Source organism: Trichomycterus rosablanca, chromosome 3 (genome assembly GCF_030014385.1).
Source record: "Trichomycterus rosablanca isolate fTriRos1 chromosome 3, fTriRos1.hap1, whole genome shotgun sequence".
In the NCBI taxonomy this organism is placed as follows: Eukaryota; Metazoa; Chordata; class Actinopteri; order Siluriformes; family Trichomycteridae; genus Trichomycterus; species Trichomycterus rosablanca.
Genome location: NC_085990.1, coordinates 51,220,739 through 51,244,673, shown reverse-complemented (window position 1 = coordinate 51,244,673; position 23,935 = coordinate 51,220,739).

The window sequence follows — 23,935 nt, the reverse complement described above, 5'->3', positions numbered from 1 at the left end:
AGTGAAGATAAACCGGTGACAAAAGCAACGACGTGTGTGTGTCTTTAAGAGAGATGCTCTGTTCACAGTATCGATATAAGTGATTCAGGAGTCGATTCATTTTAAGCGCAGCGTAAGTTTCTTTTCTCAGTTATCGCTCTGTTTTTACTGTTATTAATAAATGTTGCGGTTTTAAATAAACACCAACTACTACAGAACATTTTGTGTGACTCTCTTACCTTTAAAAGCTCAGGCTTAATTAAACTGCTATTACCACAGAGCGGTAACCGAGTCAGACTCGTTCTGCCTGTGGAGCTAAAAGTTTTCTGTCAGTCAAAGCAGATGATCCTGAAGTAACGAATGCACTTTTGTCTATGCTTGACTCTGTGAAGTAACGTTATCTGTTCATATCTACATCAAAAGCAAGAACCACTTACGATTTACAAGAGTGAACCACGACTTTATATAATGTGCTCATAGAATCGGCTCAGATGGGATCGGGCTGTATTATCTCTTTGAAGTAATATTTTCAATCAGCAAAACTGCATTGTATGTATGATGTGCACAACGTTAATTATGTTATTTTAGGTTGTCAAGAGCTTTCTCAATGGTTTCTGTGCGATGGTTGACGAAGGGGGGGGGTTGAGGCGCATATTCGAGGGGGGGTGGGGGCACAGGTCCACGGTTGACACACGAAGGGGGGCGCAAAAAGGTTGAAAACCCCTGGCCTAGTGTGTAGAACTTTCTCTCTGTGTTGCCTGAAGGCACTACACATTAACACCACATCCACGTCTTAACTGTGAGGTATGATGAAGAAAGCATCATGGTTTGGGGCTTTTTAAGGCCTGGACAGCTCACAGCCATTAAGAGAGGCAAGCCGTAGCCAAGCCGTAGCCTAGTGGTTAAGGCATAGGACTAGTAATCCAAAGGTTGCTGGTTCAAGCCCCACCACTGCTAGGTTGCTGCTGTTGGGCCCTTGAGCAAGGCTCTTAACCCTCAGTTGCTCAGACTGTATACTGTCACTGTAATGTAAATCGCTTTGGATAAAGGCGTCTGCTAAATGCCGAAAATGTAAATGTAAAAAAAGAACAATGAAGGACCTCCGCTTTTTCTCTTACCTTTTCTCTTATGAATCAGGACCTTAAGATAATTAGAGATGTTGTGGCAGAACCTAAAGAGGGTGATTTATACCAGTAATGTAAGAACGAACCCCTATTTCTGCTGACTGTTGTGTAAATCTAATCAGCACTTATAGCAAATGTCATTGCTTCTACCAGAGGTTCCACCAGCTGTTTCGTACGAGGGCTTACAAACCTTTTCTGCCTGAGCTGTATAGAAAAATCAATATTTTACACAAGAATGCCATTTTTCTTCATGGGGCCGTAATCACATGCTCCCACTCAATATTTAGATATGCTCGAAATCCAATCCACTGATGTAAAAATGATAAACAAACATATTCCACTCACTAGCTTTGTGTAATGTTAGAGACCATCAGTGTTTCCATCAGTTGTTGATATGGCAGGAATGTTTTAGAATGACAGGACACCCCCCCCACCCCCCCTCCTTTCTGTAGATTCGCCATGGCCCCCCTTCCAGAGTGGACAGTCCATTATTATATCCAACAAACACTAAATGGGCAAGATGACCATAAATCCATTCCAAAATTAAAAACATTGATATGTGGGACAGTGGTGGACTAGTGAGTAAAGTTTTGGGCTATCAGTCAGAAGATTGTTGGTTTTAATTTATGCAGCCCTTGGTGGGTATAAGTAAGATATTTTTATATTATTAGTAATATATTAAATTGAAGAGCAATAAATATCTGTTTTTTGTGATTATATATATATATATATACAGTATATAAAACGGGTTAACGCATTAATGCGTTATTATCGCGTTAACTTCGACAGCCCTAAACGCGATAATAACACATTAAAGCGATCTCAATTTAACGCGATTTTAAAAAATAGCACCATTAACGCAAATTCTATTTGGCCCTGCGAGTCATCCATAGTTCATGTTGAGACTTGACCGTGCACGGCATCTCTCATTAAGAGTAGAGGAGTAAGTGCCCAGTGGTGGAGCCAGACAATTTTCACAGTGGTGGCCAGACTGAGACCATTGCTCACACAGGGGTGGCACAGAAACTGATACCTTTTTTATGTGGTCACTCATTCATTTACCTATACAGGCAGTAAGTGCCATGTAGAATTACATCACGAAGACCTGCATTGTTATGTTTTGTACTTAACCACGAAATACAAATGACACTAGTTATGTGGAGAACGTGTTTGTCTTCATTGCTTAATCCACAACTTGGAGCATCACACTTAAACATAACACGCCGTTACCCGCTGGTCACCTGATACACATATCAGCTCAGTGACTAGACTACAGTGGTAACGTGATACGCAGATCACGTAAATGATATATATCACACGCATGATAATAATAAGCTTTTTTCTCTCTTAATTTTCCCTGACAAGTGAAAAACCAAAATATAGCAACCTTAACATTATGAGGAAGAATTTCAAAGATATTCCTTTGCACTACTTTATCATTTCAAGAATATGATACAGACTGACCAACACTATTAAGCCAAATCAGCATTGAAAATTGACTTTACTTTTAATAGCCTTCTACAATGCTGGTGCTTCTTAAAACTGAATATTTTCTTTTAAACAGAAGTGTTATTTAAATGCTATTAAATTGTTTTCCAACAAAATCCGCCCAATTTGGCAAATAACTGCCCAATCTGGCAACACTGGAACGCGTTGTTATTATCATCGCCTTAACTTCGACAGCCCTAATAAAAACGTATTCTGATATCCAGTTAGCAGCGTAGGGTTTATATAGCAGCAGGTAGAATAAGGTGAGAATAAGGTGCAAAAACAATGCAATATTGTGCAAAGATGCAAGTAATATAGTCACTAGTATGAGTTGTCAGAACCCAGGGAACAAGACTGTGTTGATTGTGAATGAGTTTTTGTGTATGTTAGTGTATGTACACCGATCTGCCATAACAATTAAACCACCTCCTTTAAAAAAAAAAAAAAAATGCGATTAATCGCGATCAACTATATGAAATTCTGAGATTAATCGCGATTAAAATTTTTAATCATTTGACAGCCCTAATATATATATATATATATATATATATATATATATATATATATATATATATATACTGTATATATAACATATTACTAATTATTACTATTACTAATAATACAGTGTATCACAAAAGTGAGTACACCCCTCACATTTCTGCAAATATTTTATTATATCTTTTCATGGGACAACACTATAGAAATGAAACTTGGATATAACTTAGAGTAGTCAGTGTACAACTTGTATAGCAGTGTAGATTTACTGTCTTCTGAAAATAACTCAACACACAGCCATTAATGTCTAAATGGCTGGCAACATAAGTGAGTACACCCCACAGTGAACATGTCCAAATTGTGCCCAAAGTGTCAATATTTTGTGTGACCACCATTATTTTCCAGCACTGCCTTAACCCTCCTGGGCATGGAATTCACCAGAGCTGCACAGGTTGCTACTGGAATCCTCTTCCACTCCTCCATGATGTCATCACGGAGCTGGTGGATGTTAGACACCTTGAACTCCTCCACCTTCCACTTGAGGATGCGCCACAGGTGCTCAATTGGGTTTAGTCCATCACCTTTACCTTCAGCTTCCTCAGCAAGGCAGTTGTCATCTTGGAGGTTGTGTTTGGGGTCGTTATCCTGTTGGAAAACTGCCATGAGGCCCAGTTTTCGAAGGGAGGGGATCATGCTCTGTTTCAGAATGTCACAGTACATGTTGGAATTCATGTTTCCCTCAATGAACTGCAGCTCCCCAGTGCCAGCAACACTCATGCAGCCCAAGACCATGATGCTACCACCACCATGCTTGACTGTAGGCAAGATACAGTTGTCTTGGTACTTCTCACCAGGGCGCCGCCACACATGCTGGACACCATCTGAGCCAAACAAGTTTATCTTGGTCTCGTCAGACCACAGGGCATTCCAGTAATCCATATTCTTGGACTGCTTGTCTTCAGCAAACTGTTTGCGGGCTTTCTTGTGCGTCAGCTTCCTTCTGGGATGACGACCATGCAGACCGAGTTGATGCAGTGTGCGGCGTATGGTCTGAGCACTGACAGGCTGACCTCCCACGTCTTCAACCTCTGCAGCAATGCTGGCAGCACTCATGTGTCTATTTTTTAAAGCCAACCTCTGGATATGACGCCGAACACGTGAACTCGACTTCTTTGGTCGACCCTGGCGAAGCCTGTTCCGAGTGGAACCTGTCCTGGAAAACCGCTGTATGACCTTGGCCACCATGCTGTAGCTCAGTTTCAGGGTGTTAGCAATCTTCTTATAGCCCAGGCCATCTTTGTGGAGAGCAACAATTCTATTTCTCACATCCTCAGAGAGTTCTTTGCCATGAGGTGCCATGTTGAATATCCAGTGGCCAGTATGAGAGAATTGTACCCAAAACAACAAATTTAACAGCCCTGCTCCCCATTTACACCTGGGACCTTGACACATGACACCAGGGAGGGACAACGACACATTTGGGCACAATTTGGACATGTTCACTGTGGGGTGTACTCACTTATGTTGCCAGCTATTTAGACATTAATGGCTGTGTGTTGAGTTATTTTCAGAAGACAGTAAATCTACACTGCTATACAAGCTGTACACTGACTACTCTAAGTTATATCCAAGTTTCATGTCTATAGTGTTGTCCCATGAAAAGATATAATGAAATATTTGCAGAAATGTGAGGGGTGTACTCACTTTTGTGATACACTGTAAGTTATATGTTATTACTAATAATAATTAGTAATATATCCTGATCATACATATATTGAACATTTTATAATCTATACACGCACATACATCCACCTTATCCACCCACGCTACCCTGTCAATTACTTAAACTGGACCCCCACTGACTAAACATTGCTTGGCTGATGGATCATTATAATGCTTTGATGACACTAATATGATAACTGCATGGTAGTGTGTTTTTTTGAAAGGAGTGCAGGGTGCAGCAGTGTTGTTGGGATTTTAATACAGTATACTGTTTACAATTACTGGCCTCTTCATTAGGAACCTTATTTATTAGCCCTCGCTGTGGGTGTTCAGCCTTCTATTGCTGGACTCTTTCTAATCACGTGTAGGTGATTTGAATGGTGTTTGAAAATCCCAATAACTTTGCTGCACCTGCTGCACTCATAACACACAATACAATGTTATTACTGTTACAGTACTGAAAATGGTTCACCACTTAAATAATATTTGGGGTCTCATATGAGTTCCTTTTGATTAATTAAAAGGGGCTCAGGGGGGTGGAAAAGGAGTACTCAGTAATTGTATGTCCACAAAGTCTATCTGTATAGTAGGTGCACTTAAAAAAAAACAATAAATGTACGATTAAGAGAGGTGCTCTGGGCGCAGACGTAAATCCCTAGCTCATCAAAGCTAGCACACTGAAATTCTGCCGGCCGAGCGCCTATACGGACAATGATTGGCTCGTCCGAGGGTGGGAGTGCAATTATGACATATATGACAACATTTTTTATTTTATTTTATTCTACTCTATTTACTTTAACTGTATTTACTCTGTGCTGGAGCTGCTGAATTTCCCCCATGGGGATCAAGAAAGGAATCTTATCTTAGCACATCTTATAATCGAGATTGGTGAGTGACTCTCCATGCACGATACGGATCTCCGTATGAACCCGCCTGGTGCAGGTAAGAAGAAGTGGTTAATCACAGCCCTTCCCAGTCAGTAGTGGAGGTCAGAAGCAGTGGATCGAGTATTTGGATAAGACTAGATTAGGAGGGAGAAATAAGGAAAAAAAAGAGAGGTGTTCTTAATAATTTTACACGCTATAGATATATTATAGATAGATAGACAGACAGACTATATTCCCACCAGCAGCGTTAGCTTTGCCCACATCAGCACACAAACATGCTGGATTGATGTACAGATTACATGCAGTTACAGCTCACTCTGCTCAGGTATCAACAAATAACATAAAGCCAAAGTGAAAAAATTTACTTCTGTTTATTGTTAGACGGTACAGCAGCTCTGGCCTGAGGTGTTCATTCTTTAATAGTGCATGTTTACTGTGTCCACACTGAGGAAGAGGAAAGCCGTTTGGTTCCAGGCATCACTGAGTCCGGCCTTTACTGCCTACCCATATCTCCTCCATCTCCAGAGTGTATTCAAGCCCATGTGTGTTTGAAGAATTTCTATTTACTGGACATGTGTTTGTGTGTGTGTGTGTTTGTGTATGTTATAATGTGCAAGTGATGCATCTAGTGTTCGTGTATTTGATCATGTGTGTGTGTGTGTGTGTGTGTGTGTGTGTTTGTGCATGTTATAATGTGCAAGTGATGCATCTAGTGTTCGTGTATTTGATCATGTGTGTGTGTGTGTGTGTGTTTGTGTATCTTGGAATATGCAAATAATGCATCCAGTGTTTATGCATTTGATCATGTGTGTGCGTTTGTGTGTGGCATGATGTGTATGTTAGAATATGCAAGTAATGCATTCAGTGTTCGTGCATTTGATTGTGTGTGTGTGTGTGTGTGTGTGTGTGCAGGTCTACGTGTTGGACTGAAATATTGCTGAGCTTGTGCCTGAGTAGATGAACATTTATTTATTTATTATTATTATTTATTTATTATTATTTTTTTAATTTATTTATTATTTTTATGTATTTGTTATTTTTATTTATTTATTATTATTTTTTAAATTTATTTATTATTTTTATTTATTTATTATTTTTATTTATTTATCATTATTTTTTTAATTTATTTATTATTTTTATTTATTTATTATTTTTATTTATTTATCATTATTTTTTAAATGTATTTATTATTTTTATTTATTTATTTTTATTTATTATTTTATTTGTTTATTTTTATTATTATTATTTGATTTATTTGTTATAATTTTTATTTATTTATTTATATTTTTTATTTAATTATTTATTTATTATTATTTTATTTATTTATTTATTTTTTGCAATTATCAAGCAGCACAAAGTGAATAAATCGAGTGCATCAAATTTGAATCATTCTCAGCAGAGAAAAATAAAACACTCCCTTTGCACATCGAGGGAACAGTTACGGCAGCAAGCAGCCGCTAATGAAGCGACGTCTTCTAGCCGGCTAGCTAGAATAAATAAGACAACACTAATAGCAGGTCGTTATTATCCGCTGGTGTGTGTACGTTAGGTGGCGGTGCTCATGTGTTGCTTTCCTTAAGACCGGGAAGTGCAAAAAAGCCTTTAGCGAAATGTTTCTCCATGTGAAATGTCCTGTTAGCATCACATTTTAACAGGCGGGCGAGGCTAGCTTCAAATAATAAAGCGCCCAGTTAATAAATCTGAATTAACTCAGGAATAATGAACTGAAATACAACGGACAGAGAAAACTGTAGCGCCAGCGTGGGTGGACTGCCAAACCTCCACTTAGCATCCACCTGTTACAGAGTTGTGCCCCGGTGTGAGGCCTAATTTGGCTACCGGACGGAAAGTGAATGGGGGGGGGGTCCTGGGTTTTTACTATTTAAATCCGGTTTTCGACCTGCGCTGCCCCTCAACTGTCCACTTTTCTCAGTATCGGGTTGTGGACGTTTTCTGTTCCTTTCGTTTTTTTCACTTTATTATTTATTATGTTTAGTTCAGTTCTACTGTATTAATGATCTGTGTATAGATTCAGTTTTCTTTCTACCAGGTGTGTGGGGATTCACCTCACTCTCTCTCAAACGAGCCACATCCTCCCTGTCTGTCTTTCTGTCTGTCTGTCTTTTTTTCTGTCTCTTTGTTTCCTTCTTTTTGTCTGTCTTTCTTTCTCTTGTTTCTTTTTTTTCTTTTTGTTGTAGCTTAGTGGTTAGAGCTTTGGGCTATGAATCCAATGGTTGTGGGTTAAAAGTTTGAATCCATGCTCTGCCATACACTCTTGAGTGAGGCCCCTAACCCTCTCTGCTCCAGGGGCCCCGTACAATGGCTGACCCTGTGCTCTGACCCCAGCTTTAAACAAGCTGGGATACACTGAAAATAATTTCATTGTACTGTTCACATATATGTATAAACCCTATCTCCAAAAAAGCTATTCTATTCTATTCCATTTTATTCCATTTTATTCCATTTTATTCCATTTTATTGTATTTTATTTCTATATTCTTTTCCTTTAGTTTTGATACCCTGATAAAAATGAGAGGAGCTTTTATTACACACTATTGATTAAAAAGGGCCTGCGTCCCTCCAGGAGCAGCTGAGCGAGCGCAATCGTACCTCAGGTGCCCGCACCGTTCCAGCTGTTTGTGCAAACCAAACCTTCATCAGCGATGACGACCAATTAGCGCACCACCCACCCCCTCTTTTCTGAAAGTCAATTTCAATTACTGCAGCACGGGCGAACAAAGAGGGGGCGAGATAGGGATGAGAAGTGGCCCTTATTTCCTCCCCCCGTGCAGTGCCACACTTTCACCTTAATTGCTACTTCGTGTGTGTGTGTGTGTGTGTGTGTGTGTGCCCCCCTCCCAAAAACAAAACAAAACGAGAGAACAGAGCAAGAGAGAGACGGGGGAGAAGCAGGCGGCTCTTTTGTGCCAGGCTGAGTGATGGCCTTGGAAGAATGAAGACCATGAAAACCAAAGCATTGGAGAAAGACTCTCACTTCTTTTTGAGAGAGCCGGAGGACGAGAGCTCGCCTCGCCTCTCTCTCTCTCTCTCCCCTCGATTTTCACACAGGATTCCTGCCTCGTCTTTTGTCTGCTCGGCTCGGTCCGGAGTCTGCCGCTCGTCACCTGGCACGATCAGCCCCGGATAAAGAATCGCGGGCCGTCCGTCTGTAATTGCGGCGCGTGCCTCTCAGACGAGGATTGGTCGCCCGGAACAATACAGGCCCCGGTGCTCGGCCGATCGGACGGTCAACAGGGGGCAGTAGATGTCCGTAGTTGGCGTGAAATCTCTGCACGTCTTGATTTCTTTGTCTGCTCTGTATTATAATCCAATAACCAGTTAGAGCAGTTTTCTTTTCATTTATCCTGCATATAGATCGGATTTGTATGCGACGGGCGCAGGAAGAATCGCATTTACAAACGAATGAGCGCGCACCGGGAATACAGAATTTGGGATCACTCGGGGAGGGGTATAGAGAGAGGCGTATCTATTCGGGCTGAAGAACGCCGTTCTTCAACGTTTTCAGAACGTACCTGTTTGATTGCGATTTAAAAGCCAGAATCTGAGCCGTCTCACCAAGCACAAAAGGGGGGGAAGAAAAGCCTGAGTGTGCAGCACCGTGTTAACATTTTCACAACAGTCTTTAACTTCAGGTAAAAAATAATAAAAAGAAGGAAGAAAAACACGCTCGCTTTCGATCATTTTAAGCTTCCGTGATCAGAAATGTCAGCCTCAAAAGTCACTCCCGTTGCGGGAAGTTGGCATTAAAAAAGCCTCACATCGTTCAGAGTGAAATGAGACGCATTTGCGCCTTTTATTCCGTCTCGTCTTTAAAAATATAATTCTTTATGCTTCTCTTTCCTTCACGTTCACAAAGGATTGATGTGTGATGCTGTCATCCTAATGCAAACACTACTGCGAATTGTTATTTCAGTGCTTTTTGTTTGTTTTTCTGATGTCATAATCATAAAGACGCAATTTTATTTATTTATTTTTTATTATTATTTTATTTTCCTTCCATTCCCGGCTGCATCATGCCAGTCAGTTCGTGTCGTCGACTGTGTAAAGGTGGGTCGATGGTGGGGAGTGAGAAGCATGTTGCACACGAGAGTAGTCATTTTCACCATGGCAGGTTGTTCTTTTTATTATTCTTTATTAACACAGGGTCCACGGGGGCCCACGGAGCGGAGCCCACGGAGCGTGGCGCGTCAGATCTCCCTCAATTAATCCGCCGCTAGAGAAGCGCGCGTGGCTCAAATCTAATCATTCTGCTGAGCTTTGCTTAGAGAGACGGCGGACGGAGAGACGGAATGAGAAAATGAGAGAAAGAGAAAAGGAAGAAAGAAAAAGTGAGAGAGAGAGAGAGAGAAAGCAAGAAATGGAATAAAAGAGAGACCAATCGTGTGACAGATAGAATGAGAGAAAGAGAGAGAGATCAAGAAAGAGAGATCGAGCAATATAAATATATAGAGAGAGCGCGAGAGAGCGAGAGAGAGTGACACTAAATTCTCCCTCTCTCTCTCTCTCTCTCTCTCTCTCCTTCCATCAGTCACTCGGTCCAACCCTCCTCTCCTCTCCTCTCCTCTCCTCACTCTCCCCCTCTCTCTCGCGCTCACTCCCCTCTCCACCTCACTCTCTTACACACGCCGAACACGCGCACACTCTCCTTCCTCTTTCTCGCGCTCTCTCCCGCTCTCTCTGCCTCTACCTCAGCACCTACCTCACGCTCTACCTCGCTCAAAGTTCGTCCGCCGTCTCCAGCGACAACTGGCTCGGGAGCGAGACGTGAGCTATTGGTCCTCCTTTTCGCCCGGCGCCCTTGCCGCCGCGTCCACCTGTGCACCCTCGGACTGCCTCGCCTCGCCTCGTCTCATCTTCACTGACTCGACGACTCTACCTCTCTCTCTCTTCCTGTGGCACTGTAGCTAGTCCGGAGGCACTGCGGAGCAAATCCCGGGCATATGCGGAACACGGCTACCGGACCTGGACGCTCGCAGGGTGAGTCGCTGGCACATGTAGCCGTCATCCCCGGGTCCCTCTTCCTTTTTACTTTAAGCATCCTATTTTAATTTGTAGCTAATTCATCTCTGCTTTTGTTAAAAACTGAATCCATTTCTTTTTTCTGGACGGTGTAGAGCCCTTCTGTCGAGAGCATTGCGCCACATTACCATATTCATGTGCACTCGGCAATTAAATTGCAATCAGCAAAGCGTCCTGACAGAAGTGGGCTTTTTTTTTCGTACCGTGGGGCGGAATAGGAACAGGGCGCTCTGGTGGAGAGAGGCGTGAGGAGGGGAGGTGAGGCGGAGAATACTGATTCACTCCGAGATTCATTCAGCGCTTCGCTCATCACCAGGCTGGGCTAGAAACAAACAAACAAAAAACTCTGCAGGTAGCAGGTAGTATGTTTTATTTACGCATGTGTAGCATTGCTGATATGAATTTAGAAATAAAATGAGCGGATTGTAGAAAGTTAGCGCAGACAGTGCAAGTTCGGTGAAGCTGATCAGAAATAGACGAGCGTGGAAGGACATTGATTGGCTGGTGTGTGGAGCTGAGAAGTGTGTGATGTGTCTGAGGTGAAGAAAGTACCCTGCGGCTGTAACGCTGGGTGTCTTACCCTGCATCAGGCCAGCTTTGTGTGTGTGTGTGTGTGTGTGTGTGCTGTCGATGGGCTGGGGATGAGGAGGGGGGGTAGGCAGTGTGACTGGGGCGAGAGGAAGCAGCAGGCTGCTGAAACCCGCCGATGCTCCAGAGCTGCTTTTGTTGTGTTCAGTGCTTCGATCTGAATCTTATTTTATATTCGTATATGTGACCGCATGTTTTAGCTATAATAATTATAATAATCATGGATATAAATAATAATATTATTGATCAGTATGGATCAATAAGCTGGATTTGGTTTAGATTTTGGGTTTTAATATATTTTCAATTAATAAGTGATTTAGTAATAAATAAGTAATCAAATAATAAGAAATAAAAATGATTTAATTATAGAAAATTAAACCTTAATTTTAAGTGTTTTTGATGTTTGCTATTGAAATAAATAAATATACATCATGTATACTGTTTTATTTAAAATAAAAAAAATAAAAAATAAAAATAATGAGTTTATTGGTTGAATTAAAAATGTAGGCTTTTGTGTTGGTGCCCAAAAATTATTTTTTAAATAAAAAAAAGGATGAATTAAATAGCGTTTAATAAATAAAATAAAAAAATAGGCATGTCAGAAATAATGTGTCTATATTAAAAAAAAATCTATATTTCATTAAAAATCCATAAATTGTGTTATAAAGTGTATCAGCACTCACTGCAGGCATTGCTGTGTGGGTAAAAAATACTGCAAAAATTAAGAATATCAATAACAAAAAAAAGGCTTTTCCAGTGCAAATCACTGTAGCTGCTTAAAAATAAATAAATAAATAAATTAATTAATTAATAAATCACACAAAACACTCCTAGATTTTAAATGTCCAAACTGGGCAAAAAACTACCTATAAATCACACAAACACAAAAAAATCAATAATAAAAAAGGCTTTTCTAGTGCAAATCTGCAAAAAAAAAAAAAAAAAAGAAGAAGAAGAAGAAGAAGAAGAAATAAATAAATAAATAAATAAAGAAAGAAAGAAAGAAATCACACAAAAACTCTTAGATTTTAAATGTCCAAACTGGGGGGGGACAGTAAAAAAAAAGAAATAATGTGTCATTTATTGAGTATGGAATCATCTGTAAGGTTATTATTTATAAAATGAACATGAAAAAGAAAAAACACACAGTCGATGGAGGGATGGAGGCAGCAGGAGTCGGATCTGTCATCGGGACCATTGATTTAAAAGCGAATCAATAAAATGAAGCATGTCGTTTGTATTCACCAGAGATCAGCTCGAATCAAAAGCGTCCCGCGATCACTGCTTAGAACTGAATAAAAATCACGACTTATCATCTTAGCTTGTTGTTTTTAACCATTGTAATGATTCTGATTGTCGGTGTAGTGTAGTGTCGGATTATTTCAGTCTGTGTGCAATGCAGAAAAGCGTTCTGGGTTCTTCCGGGCTCACGTGTGCGCTGTGTGTTCGACGCGGTGCGTGTTCTTCATTCGTACGGCCATCTGTCATCCGTACCCATCTTTACATTTACATAAGATTCGAATTTGCGTTTAATGGATCGAACACAGACACAGAGCGACGTCTCACGTGGAACAGGGCGGGATCGATACGCCCCATTACGACCGCGTTTACCATATAGAGTTCTCCTTATGGTGCGAACGGTGCAGACTATACATCTCTGCTTATTTATTTATATATTTATTAGGATTTTAACGTCATGTTTTACACACTTTGGTTGCATTCATGACAGAACAGGTTCAAACACAGTCATGGGCACAGTCATGGACATCTTTGGACTGTTGGAGAACATGCAAACTCCACACAGAAAGGACCCTAGTCATGTCTAGTCATGCGCTACGAGGTTACAAGCTCTCCCCATTGACCCCTGACCTGACCCGCACCCTGGTCTGTCTGTTCTCCAGCAGGATCATTAGAAGATGAGATGGAAGCAGCTCAGGTGCCGGTGCTGGTGGAACACAGGATAAAGGACGGACCCAAAACCTGCACGATTCAGGTAAGTGCACCAGGAAACTTGTTTTGGGAAGGGGTTTAGAGGGAAGAATGGAGAGGGGCATCTTATTAATCCCTACCCCCAAACTATAGCTTACTAACAATTGATCTGACATCCACGCGCTGTCGGAAGGAAGCTGTTGGATTTCCACGCCAGACTGAAAATGCACTGTCGATTTGTGTTTGCAGAACGACCGTTGACGAGGCCTTCGGCTCGCGCCGCAAATCATCTCCGATCAATCGTTTCGAAAGGCCTCGGCTTAGAACCAATGCTCGCGATTCGGCTTTCGCTTGCTCCTTAGAAGGACTCTTTTCGGTGACGGGTATTCTTGGGTGGATAATACGGATCACGTTGTTATTGCTTAAGAATACGCGTAGTCGAGGAGAGTCATGTCGGCGCCGACGGCAGGGGACTAGAGACAGCACAGAGGCCAGAGAGCCCACCTGCCCACCCTGCTGCTTTTTTAAAGCAGGGGCTCACATACACACACACACACACACACACACACACACTTCAACACGTACCAGCGTCGTTTATCTAGCCAGCCTGCCGTTTCTGTGTGATGAGTCTTTGTAAATGGAGCAGGTTCACCATGTAGCCTTTGTTTTTTATATATATATATTTTAAATATTATTATTATGTAATTGCATTCCCACTTGTGCTCACACTGCTTAGCATTCGCCTGCACGCCTTACCTATGGAAATAACGATTCCTAATTGCTAAACACGAAGCAGGTTGTTTATTTTCTATCATTTCTGCATTTATAATGATGTGGCGTGATATTCTAGCCGGATGCAAATGCACGTAATCCATCCTCAGGACCACATGCTCCACCTCCCGCCCCACCCAGCTTTTTTTTTTATTTATTTATTTATTTTTCATGCAAATTGATTTAGAAATGACATTTATGGTGCGGGGTTTCCATCCACGTGGAGGAAAAAAATAAAAAAGTCCACCCAGCCAACGACAACTCAATTTATTCTCAGGGAGGAAGAGCGAGCGGAAAAGAATACACAGCAGATAAACAATTACCGGCCCGGCCTCAGATCGAGCGGAGATGTGTGCTCACCGTGTAGGCCCGGAACGTATTATGAATATGGATACAGCCAGCGCGTATGATGGCGCATTCGAAACCCTAACACCCATGAAAATCCATTTAAGCAGCATAATAGGATCTACTTGACTTATGAAAGCCGGCCGTCAGACATGCCAGATCCTATAAATATACATGAGATCAGTTTGGCAGGGCCTGGATCATACGTGCTTCTTTGAAAGTGCGTGAAACACAAATCTCGGCTAGTTGGGAATAAACTGTTGACGTTTCACCACAAAGAAATAAAGAAACGTTCCAATTTAGTTGTAATTATTATTAAGCACGGCAGAGCCACACATTAGCATTTCAGACACGCTCGAGTCTTTATCAGGCTGTAATTATCGTTGTTTAGGGTGTTTTTATTTAAACGAATACAAAAATAACCCAGGCTCTGAACCTTTACCACTAGGGGACCCACATAACAAATAAATATTTCTATTTCCTCATAGAACTTGACGATTCATTGTGATTGGCTTTATTTAACCAAACAACCGATTCACTATTTCATTTATTACATTTCAACAAAGTATACCTCGATCCACTGGTGTTACTGGGAGTGTTTGTGACCCAGTGCAAAAAATATATAGACATTAGTGCTTTTTAAATGTGTGCTGATAAAGCGTGTTGTCAGATTATCCGAGCTGCCCATTAATAAACAAACAAAACCAACAAACAAAAAACATTAATAAAGACATTAACAGTCTAATCCAAGTTGGCTTATAATTACAATTAAAAGGGGGATGGGGGAGGGTTTGACCCTCCTATTAAATACCTGGACCAATTAAATATAATTGTAATTATATAGAATTTATATTGTAATTACATTGTATAATAAGAACTGTAAGTTGGCCCCCTCATAAAAATGTTAATAGTCTAATCTAATAGTCTGGACCCCCCAAAAACAGGTAAAAACAAGAGTTTGGGAGGGGGAAACATTAGTTAGCTGAACTGTAACTTCAGGCAAATCTTAGAAACTAGCTGATGTCATGGCTGGATTACTGACCGGGCCAGTGGGGCCAGCGCCCAGGGGCCCTTGAGGTCAGGGGGCCCCGGGGGGCCCTGGCCCAAAACATTTTGCGATGTCTATCAACATTTATGATACAATATATTTTTATTTCCGAGGGCCCTCCATTTTAAGGATCCTCTGACTATTAGGGACTTTGACCCCAGGGCCTCTTGGGGGCCCTAGCCATGCTTTTTGGGGCCCCTAGCCATGCTTTTGGGGCCCCTAGCCATGCTTTTGGGCCCTAGCCATGCTTTTGGGCCCTAGCCATGCTTTTGGGCCCCTTATGAAAATGGATGAGGCGTTGTGGCACTGCTCTGACTTCGACTTCTGGCTATTAGGGGTCCTAGGAAAGAGGGGGGCATATTTTTAGAGGGCCCTGGTTATGAGAGCCCCTACCAGGGGGCCCTAGAGAAGAGCAGGGCATACCATTAGAGGGCCCTGGATCACGAGGGCCCCTGCTATGGGGCCCTTGACTTCCATAGAAGTCGTTTACCATGGCTCCTTGACTTTCTAGGGACCTACAAATTGCCAGGCAAGCTACCATATTTCATATTTCATTCAGGATTAGGATGCGCCAAAACCGCCTGAACTCACTGTCACTTCTGGCCATTGAATCAGATTTGGTCAGACAGCTTAATTTTGATGAATTAGTGGATGACTTTGCAAGAAAGAAGAGTAGAAAGAAACTTATATAAAATAGATTCTTGTGTTAGGGTTAGTTTTTGACAGGTTGTTTAATGTATTAATTTATTTATGTTTTTGGAGCGGGGGCGCGCGGGGTGGGGGTGGGGGTGTGTTGCCCTGGGCAACTCTTTGCTCAGGGGCCCAGACTATCCTTAATCCGTCCTTGGCTGATGTGACCAATAATCTGCTTCAGAAACTTAAAAAACAATCAATGTATAAGTATATTGTATTTATACTGTAATTAAATTGTATAATTGGCACTGTAACTTGCCCCCTCCATAAAGATGTTACTAAAAAAGGTGAAAGAACAGTTTGGGTCATTAGTTAGCTAAACTGTAACTTCTGGAAAAACTTAGAAACTTAGATGTAATTATACTGTAATTACATTGTATATTTGGCATATTTGGCACTGCAAGTTGGCCCCCTTATGAAGATGTTAATAGTCTAAACCAAGTTGGCCCATGGTTCTAATTATAAGAGGGATGGTGGAGGTCTGATATATATATATATATAATTGTAATTATACCAAATTGTAATTGGTAGGTCTGACCCTCCTATTAAATACCTGAATCCCCCAAAAAGAGATAAAACAACAGTTTAAAACAACAAGTAAACAGGTAAAAACAACTACATTTAAAAACTAGATGTTACACAACCTACTTCAGAAATTATAAGATGTATATTATATATAATTACACTGTATTTATACTGCAATTACATTGTATAATTGCCACTTTAAGTTGGTCCCCTCATAAAGATGTTAATAGTGTAATCCAAAATGGGAGGGTCAAGGGCTACCAAAATCAATCAATAGATAAACTGTGATTTCAGGCAAAACTAGCTCATGATAAAAGGTCTAATTCAGAACCTCAGAAAACAAATTATAAATATATATGTAATTGTAATTATACTGTATTTATACTGGAATTACATTGTATAATTGGCACTTTTAGTTCATCATAAATACATTAACAGTCTAATCCAAGTTGGTCCATGGTTATAATTAAAAGAGAGACTGGGGGAGGGTCTGACCCCTCTATTAAATACCTGGAAAAAGTTTAGGGGGGTTGTTAATTAGTTAAACTGTGACTGAAGGCAAAACTAGCTGATGTTACACAATCTAATTCAGAAACTCTGTATTATCTTATATTAATACATACATACATATATAATTATACTGCATTTATACTGTAATTACATTGGATAATTGCCCCCCTCATACCATGGGCCCCTGTGTGCCAGTAGTGCCACCCACACCTTAATGCCTTAGTATTTTTTTACTTATTTAAATCATTAAAAATGATTTAGCAGCTGCAAATATGTGCATGTGATTGAATGAATTGATTTGATAAAAGAAATGATATTATTAATAGCTGCCGTCGTTATACTGTAATCTGTAATACTATTTTAATATATCACGCTGCTTTTAATAATTACTCACTATAAAAAACATGCCTTCATATACAGTGTTTGGATTATAATTAAATGGATTATTGACATAGTTCCCGAGTTCTTAGTTATTTCATAAAAAATAATCACAGGACCTTATTACAAAATTCATTTAGGTGTAGTTCAGGTTTATTAACAATAAGCAAAGTCCTTTTTTACAGATTAAATGTACAAATAAGCTCTTTTACCTCTTTAAATTTGTAAAAACAATAATAATGATAATATTTTAAAAATCTGATTACATTCTTGTTATATTAGGAATATATATAAATGTATTAAAAATGTAATGCTTCTGTTTTACAGAGAATGTGTTATCATGCTAATAACACAGCTAGAAAAAAATCATAATAATAAAATACAAATTGTAATTTTAATTTTTAATAATTCGTTGTACATCTAAACACACACAGAAGGATTTAAAGCACTTAAACAGATAAAGTCTTTAGATACCGAGTGCTGAGCTGTGATTCCCTGCCACCCCCTACAGAGCTGATTATTATTATTGATCATCTATTATTAATCACGTCCTCACGTTTTTGGTAATGAGATCGTATTTATTTTATGAGTTTCTGCACTAAACATACACTGTAGAGACAGAATTGTACATTTACATCCTACATTTTGCTGCTTCTTGATTCAGAATTTTAGATTTGGAATAAATGACCAAACTGACGAGTGAAATTATGAATCCTTAATCCGTTTGACCTTAATTAAGCTGCAATTTATAAACATTTTTGATGTTATACTGCATGGTACCTTATCATGTACACGTTTTCTTTGTTTTTAAATCATACATAATAAAGCTGTTTTAGTAAAAGTCATGAATTTGTATATTTTGTCCCAAATCTTTTTGATTACAAGTGCTATTTAAATACTACAGTAGGTTATTATTATTATTATTATTATTATTATTATTATTATTATTATTATTGTTCTTATTATTATTATTATTGTTATTATAATTATTATTATTATTGTTCTTATTATTATTATTATTATTATTATTATTATTATTATTATTATTATTATTATTATTATTGTTCTTCTTCTTATTATTATTATTATTGTTATTATTATTATATTCTGATTATCAGCGCTTTATCCTGGTCAGGGTTGCATTCATGGGTCTGATTCATTGGGTGAAAGTCAGGAAACACCCCAGACATCACTGAGCAAACACACACACACACACACACACACACACACACACACACGTGTATATAATGTGTATATTATGATCTGGTACATTTAATAACCTACTAAAAATAATTTCAATGTAATTAAATAGTGCTAAAATTTAAAATCTTACTTTTTATTAAAATTGATTTAGATTGTTTTCATTATGCTTGTAATTCAATATTAGAAATATATAATGCAAATCTATTTCATATATTTTATTTTATGCAAAGTATTTTTATGCATTATGCATTTTTTATATATTTAAAATAACTCAATAACTTAACACATACAGTAAATCAAAAAGTTATTTACAAAATTAAAACAAATTTAATTGTACATTTTATGAACACATTTAAATTTTAAGCAAAAGTCAAACCATGTCTGCAGAGGAACAAGTTAAAACTGTAATTTAGTAAAATACATAAAACACATAAAACTAAAATGTATTTGTTTAGTTTCATGCATTTAGCCTGAAATATTTCAAATCAAAACATGCTGTGAAAAAAGGAACAGACTTAAAAAAGACAGCATTTATTTAAGAACATTTTTCATAGATTTGTTTCTCTGATTCTCTCAAACATCACGTGTGTCCACTAACAAATGACCAAGTTTTTAGTATGATTTTAAGAAAAAAAGCTTCATCCTGGTCAGGGTCAGGGTGGGTCTGATTAATTATGCAAAAGGCAGCAAACACTACAGACAGGTTGCCAGTCCATCACAGGCCAAACACACACACACACACACACACACACACACACACACACACTCATGGAATTTCTAGTGTTTCTAAATAACCTGTCTGCACATCTTTGGACTGTGGCAGAAAACCGGAACACCCGAAGGATACTCACACAGACGTCGGGGGTTGGGAATGAGAACATGCAAACTCCACAAAGAAGGGCTCTGGCTGCCTGGCTGGGAAATCGAACCCAGGTCTTTCTTGCTGTGAGGTGACAGTGCTTCCCACTGTGCCACCGTTGTGTTTGCTTTATTAATATGACCATTTATTTAGATGTGGTGCAGTGACAGGGCTAATGGCTGAGCGTTAGGTTGGTTCATCATGCCACGCTGCAAGATTATAATAATGTTTGATTATTTTAAAATATTTTTTAAATAGAGGGCTGCCTAAAATAAATGAACACATGGTTTTACCACCTGACATTATTTAAGTTTCATCCCCACCAGATTCACAGTGGGTCCGGTCACTCTGGGCATGAGGCAGGAAGACCAATGTAGACAATCCATCTTGTGCTTTGGGAGGTTGGAGAAAACCCACATAGTACATAAGGAAAACCCAGACAGTAAACCAAATTTTTTTAATGACTGTGACTGGACCATTGTTCCCAAATGGTTCCTCAGTGGTTAAAGTACTAGACTAGTAAAGTCCCACAACTGCTATGTTAACGCTGTTGGACCCCTGAGCAAAACTCTGAACACTCAAACGCGTCTGCAGTGCCAAAAATGTAAATAATATCATTTTAAAATCCTTAAAACAAATACAATTATATGTTTAATAGATTACTACGACTATAAAGGTGTACTTTAGTAGTAAGTTATAGATATTTATTACTATAAATTACATTAAATACTATAAATACACATTTTACTCATTTTAAATAGCAATTATACATTATTACAGGTATTAAAAACATATCTTACTCATTTTAATAACCTTTTAAAAAGCAATTGTGAATAAATTAAGCGCATAAAAGTGTAAAATGAAATTATTGATTGAATAATAATGACGTAATGTCAGTTCTTCTCAGCATACTCGTTCTGTAGGAGTGCTGCCCATAATAAATAAACGCATGGTTGTACCATGTGACGTTATTTAGATGCTGGAATAAACCAGGAACATTTTCTTCTTCCTTTTTTTGATTAATTTTTACTCATCCTCATCAGATTCACTGTGGGTCCGGTCACTCTGGGCACGAGGCAGGAAGACCAATGTAGACAATTTATCTTGTGCATTGGGAGGTTGGAGAAAACCAGAGTACATAAAGGAAACCCAGACAGTAAACAAAAATCCTTTAATGACTGTGACTGGACCATTGTTGTTCCCAAACGGTAGCTCAGTGGTTAAGGTACTAGACTAGTAATCGAAAGGTAGCCAGTTTAAGCCCCACAACTGCCATGTTGACACTGTTGGACCCCTGAGCAAAGTCATTTGAATAAAAGTGTCTACTAAGTGCCAGAAATGTAAAAAAATATCATTTTAAAATGCTTAAAACAAATACAATAAAATGTTTAATAGATTAGTACAACTATAAAGGTGTACTTTAGTAGTAAGTTATAGATATTTACTACTATAAACTACTATAAATACACATCTTACTCATTTTAAATAGCAAATATATATTATTACAGGTATTAAACATATCTTACTCACTTTAATAACCTTTTAAACAGCAATTGTGAATAAATTAAGCACATAAAAGTGTAAAATGAAATTATTGATTGAATAATAATGACGTAATGTCAGTTCCTCTCAGTGTACTCGTTCTGTAGGAGTGCTGCCCATAATAAATAAACGAATGGTTGTACCATGTGACATTATTTTAGTTGCTGGAATTAACTAGGAAGATTTTCTTCTTTCTTTTATGATTCATTTTTACTCATCCTCATCAGATTCACTACTATTTACTACTATAAATTACTATAAAAACACATTATAGAGTATTGCAGGTATTAAATACAATCCATCTTGGGCATAGGGAGGTTGGAGAAAACCCGAGTACATAAAGGAAACCCAGACAGTAAACAAAAATCCTTTAATGACTGTGACTGGTCCATTGTTGTTACCAAACGGTAGCTCAGTGGTTAAGGTACTAGACTAGTAATCGAAAGGTAGCCAGTTTAAGCTCCACAACTGCTATGTTAACACTGTTGGACCCCTGAGCAAAACTCTCACATTGTAAGTTGTTTGGATAAAAGTGTCTACAATGCCATGTCTGAAATCTTTAAAACAAATACAATAATATGTTAAATATATTACTACAAATCTATAGCTTACTACTATAAAGGGCAGTTGTAGCCTAGCGGTTAAGGTACTGAACCTGTAATCAAAAGGTTGCTGGTTTAGGCCCCACCACCGCCAGGTTGCTGCTGTTGGGCCCCTTAGCAAGGTTCTTAACCCTCAATTGCTCAGACTGTATACTGACACAGTACTGTAAGTCGCTTTGGATACAAGTGTCTGCTAAATGTCGAAAATGTACATGTAAAGTTATACTTTCAGTAGTAAGTTATAATTACTTACTACTATAAATTACTATAAATATTACAAATATCACGTCCAATTGCCCGATTGCGTCATGCTTCCTCCCCACCAATGCTGATCTGTGCTCTGATTGAGGAGAACAAAGCTAACCCACGCCCCCTCCGACACGTAGGCAGCAGCCATATGCATCTTATCACCTACACTTTGATGAGTGCAATGCAGATCAGCATTGTGTATGGAGAAACACAACCTGACTCTCTTCTCATCTCATCTCTCTTGCAGGCGCCATCAATCAGCCGGCAGAGGTCGTAATTGCATTAGTTATGAGAGAGACCCTATCCGGCTTAATCCCACCCATATCTGTACAACAGGCCAATCGTTGTTCATGTGGCTGCTCAGCCCAGCCGGCAGGCAGAGCTGAGATTCGATACGATGTATTAGAGATCCCAGCTCTGGTTCCAGCGTGTGTTTTTACCACTGTGCAACCTGAGCGGCAATTTTAATGTTTGTTGACTGAATCTTTTTTCACCCAGGTCGTGCTTCTTTCTCAGTAATGTCAGTCTTTCTGAATAAAGTCAACAAAGCAAAGACAATATGGCATCAGATAATGCGGCTACCTTTATTCTGCACTGTGATTTCACATCACATTGTACTCAAAGCATAAAAAGAAAGAAACTTAAAAATTTGACCTACTGTACACCATTACAAAACACTTACGAGCTTCTGTTTGATTCTGCTGATTGTGAAACAATTTAAACAATGATACAAGAACATGGGAACATGAGTTATTACCAAGACTGGATGATTAGTGACTCATTTAATATGAAACAGTCACAGAACGCATCTACTTTAACATTCCAAGAGGGCAACAAAAAAAACGATTAAAAAAAACATCACTTTAACATAACATAGTCCATCACAGACGTAAGAAAAGCAGCCCAGTTAGCTAATTACTGTGTGCCTACTGAGTTAAGGACATCACAAAAGCAAAATACCTGCCTGTGTGGGTCATAAAAATGTTAGAACACTTGCCTTGCTTATGAAAAACATGCTCCGTTTTTGAATCAAGAAAGTTTGTGCCTTGAGAACTTATATGCAGGGACATTCCAATTTGTCGGTGTGGGCGGAATGTATTCGAGCTAGTGAGAAAATTAAGTCGTACAATGTATGTATTTAAGTTGCTAGAAGCTGAATTTTGCTGAATCTAACCCTAACCCCTAACCCTAAACCCTAACCCAAACCCTAAACCCTAACCCTTTATTATTTAATCAAATACACTGTATTGCCCAAATTCACTCGTCTGCCTTCACACACATATGAACTTGAGTGACTCCCAATCTTAATCCATAGGGTTTAATATGATGTCGGTCCACCCTTTACAGCTATAACAGCTTCAGTTCTTCTGGGAAGGCTTTCCACAAGGTTTAGGAGTGTGTTTATGGGAATTTTTGACCATTCTTCCAGAAGCGCATTTGTGAGGTCAGACACTGATGTTGGACGAGAAGGCCTGGCTCACAGTCTCCTTTCTAATTCATCCCAAAGGTGTTCTATCGGGTTGAGGTCAGGACTCTGTGCAGGCCACTCAAGTTCTTCCACACCAAACTGGCTCATCCACGTCTTTATGGATCTTGTGCTTTGTGCACTGGTGTGCAGTCATGTTGGAACAGGAAGGGGCCATCCCCAAACTGTTCCCACAAAGTTGGGAAGCATGAAATTGTCCAAAATCTCTTGTTATGCTGAAGCATTAAGAGTTCCTTTCACTGGAACTAAGGGGCCGAGCCCAACTCCTGAAAAACAATCCCACACCATAATCCCCCCTCCACCACACTTTACACTCGGCACAATGCAGTCAGACAGGTACCGTTCTCCTGGCAACCGCCAAACCCAGACTCGTCCATCGGATCGCCAGATGGAGAAGTGTGATTATCTAGAGTCCAGTGGCGGCGTGCTTTACACCACTGCATTTGACGCTCTGCATTGCTTGGTGATGTAA